General features: G+C 37.7%; 1 protein-coding gene across 1 annotated transcript in view; it reads left to right on the top strand.

Moving 5' to 3' along the window:
- The window catches only part of LOC139698394 (acyl-CoA Delta-9 desaturase-like), a 42,197-nt gene extending 40,538 nt beyond the window's left edge, over window positions 1–1,659 (top strand). Inside the window, exon 6 of the mRNA XM_071597286.1 lies at window positions 1–1,659. This exon is cut by the window's left edge and continues 862 nt beyond it. The gene's annotated coding sequence lies outside the window, so the exon portion shown is untranslated.
- The last annotated feature ends 9,796 nt before the right edge of the window (window positions 1,660–11,455 follow it).

Raw genomic sequence — 11,455 nt, 5'->3', positions numbered from 1 at the left:
GCATGGCATAAAATATAGAAGCTACTCATCAAGACAATTACAGAGAATAAAAGGAATCTTTAGATGTATATGGTTAGTAATTTAGTGACATTAAAATTTTTTTAGATGCCTGGTTGTCATCCTCAGCCAAGTTTTATAAAACACCCTTTATATTCCAACAAAATGAGGGAGTGCCTAATACATTGCTTGCTTATAATTTTTAAATGATTACACCATCTCTGAGAGTGGAAACAGGTGGTGAAAAGAGTAATGGTGATGGAAGTGATTGCTTAATGTATCTTCTACCCACGTTTCTGACACCCACATCTCATTAAAATGGAAATCTAATGCTTAAAGTAAGCGCACCTCTAAGTAGCAGTCCATTTGAGTGGACAGGTTCATTTACATTTAAGAAATGTACTTATTACCTACTCTTCTAGTTCATTTATCCTTCATTATCCTTTTTTTTCAAAGCAATTACTGTGCAATGAAACTTTTAGCCAAAGGAAAACTGTTCATGATTAAGGTTACCTATGGAACAAAGTTCAGTTGGTAACTTCAGTTATCACTATCCATTGTGGAATATAGTTCAAAGTGGTCTTTTGTCCCAAGTATTGCCTATGGCTTGTATATTAATTTATATTTGAACTTATCCAAGAAGATGGCAAACATTTCTTGTATCAGTATTCTTCCTTTTTAAAATAAAAATGTTGTTGACCATTATCCATTTCACCCATTGTTTGGTTTGTTGGGCTTAACCTCATTTCAAGCTGTGATCCATGTGAAATCACGCCTCCGGAGAACCGGGGCTAGTTTGTTTCCCTGTTACAGTTTTCATATACCAGTTAAATTTGGTGCAATATTCATACTCTAAACAATATGGAATGCCTATAAAATTTGAATTACATATTTTTGGACAGTAAATACAAAAGTAAGTAATAAGCAAAAGTAATGTGAGTAATGCTTGTGCATTAAATGCTAATATAAATAGTGTTCCAATGGCTCTCACATCGGTCCACTTATGTAACCATGAACCATGGATTGTTTTTGTAGAATTTCATGTATGAATTGTTGTCAAAGGTTTAATTTCCTGCACTGTACTTTTTGGAGGTTAGTTAGTCATTTCTTAAATTTATCTAACTACTTCAGTTTGTTTCTGTTCAAAGATTATGAAACAAAACTTCATTGATTTATGACTTTCATAATTAATTTACACAACCATTACACTCTAATGCAGAGTAAACTTTTATGTACCTGCATTTTTAATGTTTTAAATTCTATTCCTCTCACTTACATTATCCCAATTATTAAGTAAATCTAAAGTTTGGAATTCCATGACAATACATGGGAACTATCTTCATGGCACTAATCAATATAACTAATAATTTGTGAAATATATCTTTAATCATGTAAAGCCACACATTTATGCATATATCATTCCGTTTGCCAAAAGACAATTTATCTTGTAATGTGAGGAAGTAGTGCAGTGGGAAGAGAGAATAAAATATTTTATACATATACAACTTAAAGTTAAAACTGTATAAATGATCTCACGCTAAATTTATGATCATAATAAAAATTAACGGAAGAAATTAAATGTATTCATTACTGAGAGTGAAAGCAAAGGAAAACTTCATTAAAGATGGTTATGCTTTCAAAGTGAAATGTTTGGAATAATAATAATTTTTAAACAATAAAAATGATTGTTGTGTGACCTAGTATGTACCAATTTTTATCTCAGGGTATGAAATAAGGACCTCATTTTATTAAAAAGCTATAATTTCAAAATGTTGCCATTACACTATTTTTTACATAATGTACCCTTTTAAATGATAAGGATTGCTGCTCATTGGAGGGTAATTTACATTTGCATCTATGGAGTATTTTAAGACCACCCTTTACATGTAAGTAAAAAATCAGTTTTTTCTGTTTGATATGTATCAATTATTAGTTTGGATTATTATTGGTATTCTACCAGTTAAGGTGGGTTTTTAAAGGATGTAGCATATACTGCGCAACAATAAATTTTCACGCCTTTCCTATCAAAACACTACCTGACATGACACTAAAGCAATTCTCCCTTCAATGCCGCATACTTTCTTCCTCCCTTCACTATGTCCAAATGGTTCAATTTTTATTTGTTTACTGCTAGGCAGCTGCTTTAAGAGATAATGAGGAAAGGTTGTACGGTATTAACAGTATGAAATTGCTCAGATGCTTTGATAAACTTAGATCTCATTTTAAGGAATCAAATTTAATGAAGTTTCAATGTATACAAATGACCTAAATTTCGACTGCCATAAAGCATTTAATTACATTGGAGAATAAAAGGCAAATTTCCTGAGTTGGTAATTAAAAAAATGAATTATTTGGAAATATCCATCATAACTTATACATATTTATTTAGCATATAGAAAGAGTAGATCATTAAACTCAAAATCTCTTGAACTCTGTGCTTACATATTTTTCCTGTCATCTTCAACTAATCTCTTGCTCCTTGATTTTCAGTTTTTCTCTCAGCCTTGATTAAATTGGCAAATGTGCTTGTCAGTTGTAAAACATTTCCAATTTGCAAGTGTGTGCCAAACACCAAATTCAGATTGTTGCTTGGATTAAATAGCACTTCAACCCCGTTTACTTAAAAATACCTGTAGGTATTTTGGGACAAAATCATGTTAATTGCTACCATGTTTATTGTGAAGTGACACTACATTCTCATTTTGAGTTCATTAGAAAAATAGAGATTATCCCTGAGTTGATCATCTTGTCACATTAGGTGTTGAGGTATGAGATACTCTTGGTTTAACTTGTCATTTCAATGCATTTATATCTCTACATATTCTTTGTTTTACATGGAATTTTTTGCAAACCACCTGTTCTTTTTAATTTTGCAACCATCCCTAGTATATTTATGGTACACATTGCGTATGTAGAGGCTAGTTTATGAACTGTACTTCAAATTTATAATTACTACATAGTAAATATGTAATTTACAATGAGCTGAAGCTCCATTGGATCAATCATCTGTAAATCTGAACCCGAGTGGCTAAAAATATTTTTCTTATGAAAGTTTGACTGATTGAATGCCAAATATAAGCAGCATTAGGGCTTGGCCAATTTGATATATTCAATATAAGGTACATTCTGAATTTTCAGCCTTAATTTGAATGCATAAAGAGCAGGAAAAACGTAAAAGAACTTTGTATATATCTCCCAACATACATAATGGAACACGTTTGTCATGTTATTACATGACTACGCTTTCTTTGAAATAGAATACGTTTTGGCACTTGTTTTAGAAATCTTGCAATTTTATGGCAAATCTCATTAATCTGCTCAGGTATATAGTGTGGTTGAACTCAAAATGTTGTAATTTACCAAATTAAACATATGATAGGTTTCAAAGTACTTCAATAAATGATTATCGCATATATTTTAATAGCATTATTCCTGAGACTTCCTCTGTGATAAGATGTGACACAAAAACATATTGTCAGCTGTATGGATCTACTTATTCAGACTATTCCATTGTTCCTTAATTATTCTTAAAGTGTTCCATTCTTGCTTTGTAATGAGTTTTAAATGATTTTAAATAATGACAATGTTCAGGAAAAGTTTTACTCTAGGATTGTATTAGTGCTTAGTGTAAAATAAATTTGAGTTTTTCCATCATCAAAATATATTTAATTTTTCCTTATAATTTTAATACTTTTTCTGAGCCCTGTAGAAAGGAAGTTCATGATGTTATTGTTATCTTTAGCAAAGGTTTGGTAAAATCAACTTTGCAATTAGTCAATACCTACTAAATATAATACCTTAACAATTGACTTCATTTATTTGACAATGCCCATCAACGTCATTCATATTGAATTGTATCTTATGTATAAGTTATGTCAATCATGATAACATGATTGACATAACCTATACATAAGATATAATTCAATATGAATGATGTTGCATGCCGTGATTAATGTACTCAGAAATATCTGAATCTACTGACTCAAGATTTGGATGGTAAAGCTGTGAAATGTAAGATTCTTACAAAGTTTGGTACTTGGTTTTATGGTGAAACATTTGTAGAATCTGGCCTCAGGCATGAGTGCTGTGTTGCCAAAGATGGGCATAAAATTTAATTAAAAATACTACCGTATAATTGTCACTTTTTGAGATAGCTGTATGGTTTGATAACAGCAGTTGTAGTGGGTGGGTACCTTGATAGATAAGTATTAATAAATGAAATAGTGGTAAAAATATTTTATTTGGAAGTTTCCTTAGACCATTCAAAATGTTAGAATAAATAATTAATGCAAGACTGGAGCAAACTGGCAGCTGGCTTTATGGCAAGTGACCTATAAAGCTGTGTGGACAGAGGAAAAGGAAATTCCTCTTATGAGGGTCACCCATATCAGATAAGATTGAAGGGTAGGAACCAGATGAAAGGTAATCTGTACAGAATTTGTTCCTCAGTAAGACAGCTGCAAAGGCATCTGGCTCTATTGAACACTATCGGAATTATTTATCCCAAGCAATATGACGGAGCCATAATTAAAAATGAGGAAAACAGTGTAAACCTTAAAACTGAAAATACGAACATGCTCTAAGTTTGTGAGACTGATACGCAGGAAGCAATCTTTCAGACTTGGGTGAAAAATCAATAAATGGGAAAAAAGAATATTTTTTAAAATTTAATAGCTTTAAATGTATCCTTTTGTTTAATTGTGCAAATGCATGCTTACAAGGTTGATTCACGCTTGATTATTGATGAAAACTTTTACCAAAAAATGGAATCACTAAAAGAGGGTGGTCGTACTAAGAGTCGTATTTAGCTCCTCCTTCATGAATGGGAACAACTGATGAGTGTTTAAGAGCTAAATTGAAGGCATCAGGCTGTAAACAACTATTGACAATAGTAATTAATGGTTCAGCAATGCATTCATTTAAATTCTTAATAATATTACTGGCGGCCTTATAAATGTCCATACTATTAATATTCTTAGGGGTTAAATTAGTTTGAGGATATCATGTAACATTACCCATTTCCATTTAAAATTGTTTTTATTATTAAAGGTAATCTACCGGTTGAGGTAGGTTTTGGATGGACACAAATTACCAAATAATTCTCTTGTTTCCCCCTAACAAAGCTCAACCCAACATCCAACTCTACAACAAGACCCTCTTCATCTGCAAATACATCTTTCCTCCTTTTATTCAGTCCAACAACCCAGCCTTTCCCTGTGCCGGTATGGTTTCCCAGGAAAATTGCATGGCTTGGGTGCAGCTGTAGGTGTCCAGAGAGGCTTGCGTGGGAATCGAACCCGGGTCCTCCGGTCAGTAGGCCAAGGCTCTACCCCTGGACTACCGTGGCCCACACACACACACGAGTATATATATACTCATATACATATATATATATATATATATATATATATATATATATATATATATATATATATATATATATATATATATATATATATATATATATATATATATATATATATACTCATTCACATAGATATAGATATACGGAAAAGGGATAGGAACACATATAAAGGACGAGCACAGTAGAGGTGGTGAAGGCAGAATAAGTAAAATCACGAGTGTAAAAATATTTCCTAGACCGGGCACTTGGTTGCATAAAGCAAGCAGATCTCAGGGTAAATGACGTTTCCTGGATAGCTCAAGTGGTTGAGAGCATCCGCCCGGCAAGGAAAGATCCGGAGTTCAAGTCCCGGTCTAGGAAATATTTTTACACTCGTGATTTTCCTGATTCCGCCTTCCCCACCTCTACTGTGTTCGTCCATCATATGTGTTCCTTTTCCGTATATCTATTTCTATATGAATGAGTATTTGTTCGCCGTTTGGCGGGATTTCGTGTTAGAATGTATGTGTGTGTGTATATATATATATATATATATATATATATATATATATATATATATATATATATATATATATATATATATATATATATATATATATATATATAAAAGTGTATGTATATATATATATATATATATATATATATATGCGTGTGTGTGTGAGTAAATAAATAAATTAGGGATAATGGGGTTTGAAGCAGTCATTCTGTTAAATAACTTCAACCACAGAGGAAGTGTGTCCATCATCGGGGGCAGCCACATCCGTTCAGCCGATGCTTGCATACATTTTGTCAAATGTTTATTCATTACTCTTATTTGTGTTTATTCCTCATTTAGGGCCGTCAGTATGACAGACGTAAAACTCGGTAAAAAGCCGAAAGTTCATGGTGATCAAATTTATGTCTATAATGGCACCACCACCGAACACATCCCAGATTTTATTTATCTTTTTCAGGGCCAGCCATTCCCTGAGTTTATCGTCGCAGCCAATAATCAGATGCGCGACGTTATCTATTCGGCTGTATGACGGAGATAGGGGCGAATCAGGCCGCCGAAGGTGGTGTCTCACCTCCCTCGTCATAGTTATGTTTGCGATTACGTCGAACATACGGCTACGTGCCTCATCGTTCGCCCTGTTGGTCGCCCTGTTTTTCCAAGACAACGTCTCTCGCGGGAAAGATGTCTTTTCATGCTGTTCGGCAAGAGCTCTGAGATACAGGGTCTTGACCCTAATTGTTTCTCCATCTCGCAGGAGAGAGGCGACTTTTTCCGTCCCTGTCCTCTGGTGTTATTCGTCGCGCTCGAGGTCCCGCCATGCGCCCTTGAGGAGTTCCTTGCGCCACGCATCGTCGTCCCCCGGGAATGCGTAGGCTGAGCCTCGCATGGACCACCTTTGCCTTCACAGTAGTATCTGATAGGTTTAAACCACCCAGCTCGAATCATTGGTTTGGGCGCTTTCATAAAATCTGCATTGCAGCTTGGGGGAAAGAGCCACAGATGGACCACGTACCATAGCCGCGGGAAGACTACCTGGTTGAGGAGGATGCGGGTAACGACCGGGAGGGAAGGGAGTGAAAATTTTCCGGCAATCCATTTCACGTCATGGTCTACAATTCCCCAGTCTTGCTCAATCCTGGGAGCCAACTCCTTCTCCCACCAGAACCCTAAGGTTTTAAGGGAGGACGCTTCTGACCAAACTATGGAGGTTGGAGGCTTTTTGCCCTTCAGCAGGAGAAACTTCGATTTCCAGTTGTTAAGATAGAGGCCGCCATCCTCGTATGATATTATGATGTCACGGTCGAAAGCCATGTGGAACGGGTCGTCTATAAAGAGCGGTATGTCTCCAGCATACAGGGTTCGTCCGGAAAATAAGTGTACTGAGCTCAGGAAAAAAAATTATTACACTTTTACATATCTTAAGCTAATATTCCTCAAAATAGGACCCTTGTGAGTCGATACACTTGTTCCAGCGGCGTTCCCATTCCTGGAACGCACACGCGAAGGCATCATCGGGAACCTCTCGAAGACACGTCGTCACGGCCTCTTTGACGGCGTCCAAAGTCCCGTATCGCGTTCCTTTCAAACTCCTCTTTATCTTCGGGAACAGAAAGAAGTCCGGTGGTGCCAAGTCCGGGCTGTAGGGCGAGTGCGGCAGCGTTGCCACGCCGTGCTTGGCCAAGAAGTCCGACACGACAAGCGCGGTGTGAGACGGCGCATTGTCGTGATGCAGCCGCCAGATGTTTTTGATCGCTGGCCGGACGCGGGCGACTCGTTTTCGAAGCCTGTCGAGCACTTGGACGTAAAATGCAGCATTTACAGTTTGTCGTTCAGGTAAAAATTCGTAGTGGACGACTCCCCTTTTGTCAAAAAAGACAATGAGCATCGCCTTGATCCGAGATTTGCTCATGCGAGCTTTCTTTTGACGGGGTGATGATGGGGTGTGCCACTCCGCACTTTGTCTCTTCGACTCCGGGTCGTACTCAAAGATCCACGTCTCGTCACCTGAAACAAAGTTCTCTAAAAAATGTGGATCATTTTTGCAGTGATCCGCAAGTTGTGTCGCGATTTCCAAACGATTGAGTCTTTGATCATCACTGAGCACTTTAGGCACCAACTTTGCACAAATTTTTCGCATCTGTAATTGCTCCCTAATAATCTCGTGCACTATTGTTTATGTGCACATTACACTGCTCTGCTATCAGCCGAACACTAAGACGACGATCAGAGTTCAGTACATCGCGAACTTTTCGCACATTTTCGTCGGTGAGTGTCGTTGATGGGCGTCCAGGCCGTGGTTCGTCGTCGACCTCTTCTCTGCCCTCCACGAACATCTTGTGCCACCGAAAGATCATGTTTCTGGACATGGCTGACTCCCCGTAAGCCTGGTTAATCATACCGACAGTTTCGGTAGACGATTTCCCAAGCTTTACCGCAAATTTGATGGAATAACGCTGCTCCAAAAACTTCGGCATCGCGTTCCGTGACGTGGGTCGAGCGTGGAGGTTCGCGTTAACAGAGCTCCTCACTACACCACAGCTCAGAGCCGACTGCCTTTTTCAGCGTCGCTTGCCAACATACCCCCCTCCAATCGCAGCCCGTCAGAGCGGTGCTGGGCGCGCCTGGAGCGGCGGGAAAAAATCAGTACACTTATTTTCCGGACGAACCCTGTATGCGACGGCCAGGCAGACGGTGCTGTGATGGCATACCCCGATCCCACTGCTCCGCAGTCTTATGGGTAGGGGGGTTGACATCGAGCAGCCCTGCCGAACGGAGTTATTAACGGGAATGGGCGGCGAGGTAGCATTCTTTATCCTAATCCTACAGGTTTTACCGATGTACATAGTTGAGATGCCACGAAGGAAGTACTCGGGGAAGGCAATCTTCTTGAGCACGGTTAGGATGCATTTGATCCGGGCCAGATCAAATGCTTTCGCAAGATCAATGGCGATTAATGATAGAAACGATCGCCATACGAGGGTGAGGAAAAAACGCCGCGAATTAGAAGTGCGGCATCGAAAATGTTTCGCGTTTTCGACACCGCGTACTGGTGTGGTGGGAGGACGATGTCGAAAACAGCCGTCATTATAAAGCGCAGGACGTGTGCCAATATTTTGCAATCGGTATTTAAAAGGGCGGTAGGCGGGAAGTCGTTGAACACGCGCATTGGTGCGCCGAGTGTTCTCTCTCTTTGGACTTTCACCACATCATCGCTCTGCATCCGTCCCATGGTAACTGTGCGAATTAAGGTTGTCTAACCTTAATAAAATGTAATTGATATATCCCTCTATTTCTCGAATTTCTTCGTATTTAAATCCTGACAAAGTGTTTGAAGTGTCAATTAGTCGTTGTTAAAACCTGTGTCATACAAAACTCGGATCTTACTCCCACGTTCATTCATACTCCATAGTTATCACCTACCAAGCGTACACCACTTTTCTTCCATTCATTTTCTCTGCTAGTTCGTACGGATTCTTCTCTTCACCATCTTTATGAGGATATATGCCAGGATTAACAATATATTGATTGGATATGAGTATCTCTCGGAAAATCATATCCTATTCCAAAGGAAGGCAATACATACTATATAGTATATAGGTGGATCCCCAGTTTTCCATTCAGTCCTACGCCTGAGCCACTTCGGCTCATACTCCCCTTCCGATATCAATTACTCTATAACCACTTCTCCCATATCTAGCGTGTTGCACGTATTGACCGGTTGGACGGTAGAGAGTATGGCGAACCGATGTAGGAAAATACGTAAATGAGGAATGGTGTTTGGCCTAAATGGTCCTTGCAGGAGTAGTTAAAAGAACCCGGCGAAGCGTAATGAAACTTGCATTTCCCATCCTAAACCCCTATCTGACAATTTGACTTCACCGAGGGCGACTTAATAAACGAGCACTTTAATAATTATAAAAAAAATAGTGTCAGAGAATGAGGGTAATGTCGGAGGTTTGAGTTTTGATTAGAAAATTTAAATAATTCTCTCCCCTCGTTTGGTAAACTACAAAATGACATCGATCGCCTTGGTGACTGGGTTACAAATAATAATATGGGCATTAATATAAGTAAGAGTAAGCATATACATTTTTCAAATAAAAATAATGCAGAAAAGGGAATTTACGCCCTCTTTGGAGAAAAAATCCCATGTAGAAGTCATTTAAAATATTTAGGCATTTACGTAACTAGGGATCTTGGGTGGGGAGTCCAAGTAGATAATTTGACACGGAAGGCATTTAAAGTATTGCATTGGGTAATGAGATATTTAACAGGAATTAGCGAAGCCACGAAAGAAAAAGCATATAAGGTACTGGTTATCCCTATCCTAGAATACTCGTCCATAGTATGGGATCCATATGAGGTAGGACATATTAAAAAGATAGAAAAAGTTCAAAGAAAGACAGCTAGACATGTACTCGGAAGATACAAAAGAACAGATAGTGTTCCCATTTATATTGCCATCCAAGCATTTGAACACTGTCTTAAATCTATTCCCATAGATTTCAAAACAATTGACGAATATGTCAGACTCACCAATCTGGTGATGAATCAAAGTTATTTTACGTTCCAAGGTAAATTTTACAAACAAGAGTCTGGAACTGCAATGGGCAACTCACTTTCTCCCTTCTTGGCCAATTTATTCATGTCTCACTTTGAGGAAAATTTTAAATAAAAATTCAGTTACTTCCCTGCGGTTTATTTACGACATGTTGGCGACATCTCCTCCGTATTTTATAAGATTAAATGTAACCTCCATGACTTCGTGAACAATCTCAAAAGTCTTTTCCCCTCAATCAATTTCACGGTTGAAATTGAAAAGAATAACATCCTCCCTTTCCTCGACCTGTCCCTCAATAGGTTGAACGATTAATTACTTTTTGACGCATACCCGAAACCTACACACAGAAACAACTTCATCCATAAACATTCTTTTGGCCATTCCAGCCACAAATTCCCATTCTTTTATACACATAATGTTAAATGTCGTTTTGAATACCATGGCTTACAATAAAAAATTGGAATGCATAAAATATATTTCCAAACGGAATGGTTACCAAGAATCACTAATCGACAACATGCTAAAGAAACAAAAATTGAAAAAAAATATCGGATTACACCAGACATAAAAAGACGCAATAAAGAAAAACATGGAATTATCCTTCTATGCTCAGTTAACCAGGGGTGTCCACAAAATTTTTCACGACTGTTGACATGAAAATCTCCTACACCAACAACAGAAAACTAAAACAGCTCCTGGGAAACACTAAAGACAAAATACCTACAACTAAGAAGTCGGGTATTTACCAAATCAACTGTGGGAGTTGCCAAGCTCCTTATATAGACCAAACACGCAGAAAAATTCTTACTAGATATAAAGAACACTACTCCCACTACAAACACAATAAACTAGATAAATCAAGTATGGCACAGCATTTAATTGAAACAGGACACCACATGACAAAACACAATCTAAATCTTCTAAAAAAAATGACGAATAATTTACATGATGCTTATGAGAACATTTTGATTTTCTAATACAGAGGCAATCCCTTAAAGAGCGACACAGGACCTATTTCATATTCTTCGTTATTCTC

This window comes from Hetaerina americana, unplaced genomic scaffold (assembly GCF_022747635.1).
Source record: "Hetaerina americana unplaced genomic scaffold, ioHetAmer1.1.p SCAF_85, whole genome shotgun sequence".
Lineage (NCBI taxonomy): Eukaryota > Metazoa > Arthropoda > Insecta > Odonata > Calopterygidae > Hetaerina > Hetaerina americana.
This window is presented reverse-complemented; position numbering and strand designations above follow the sequence as displayed.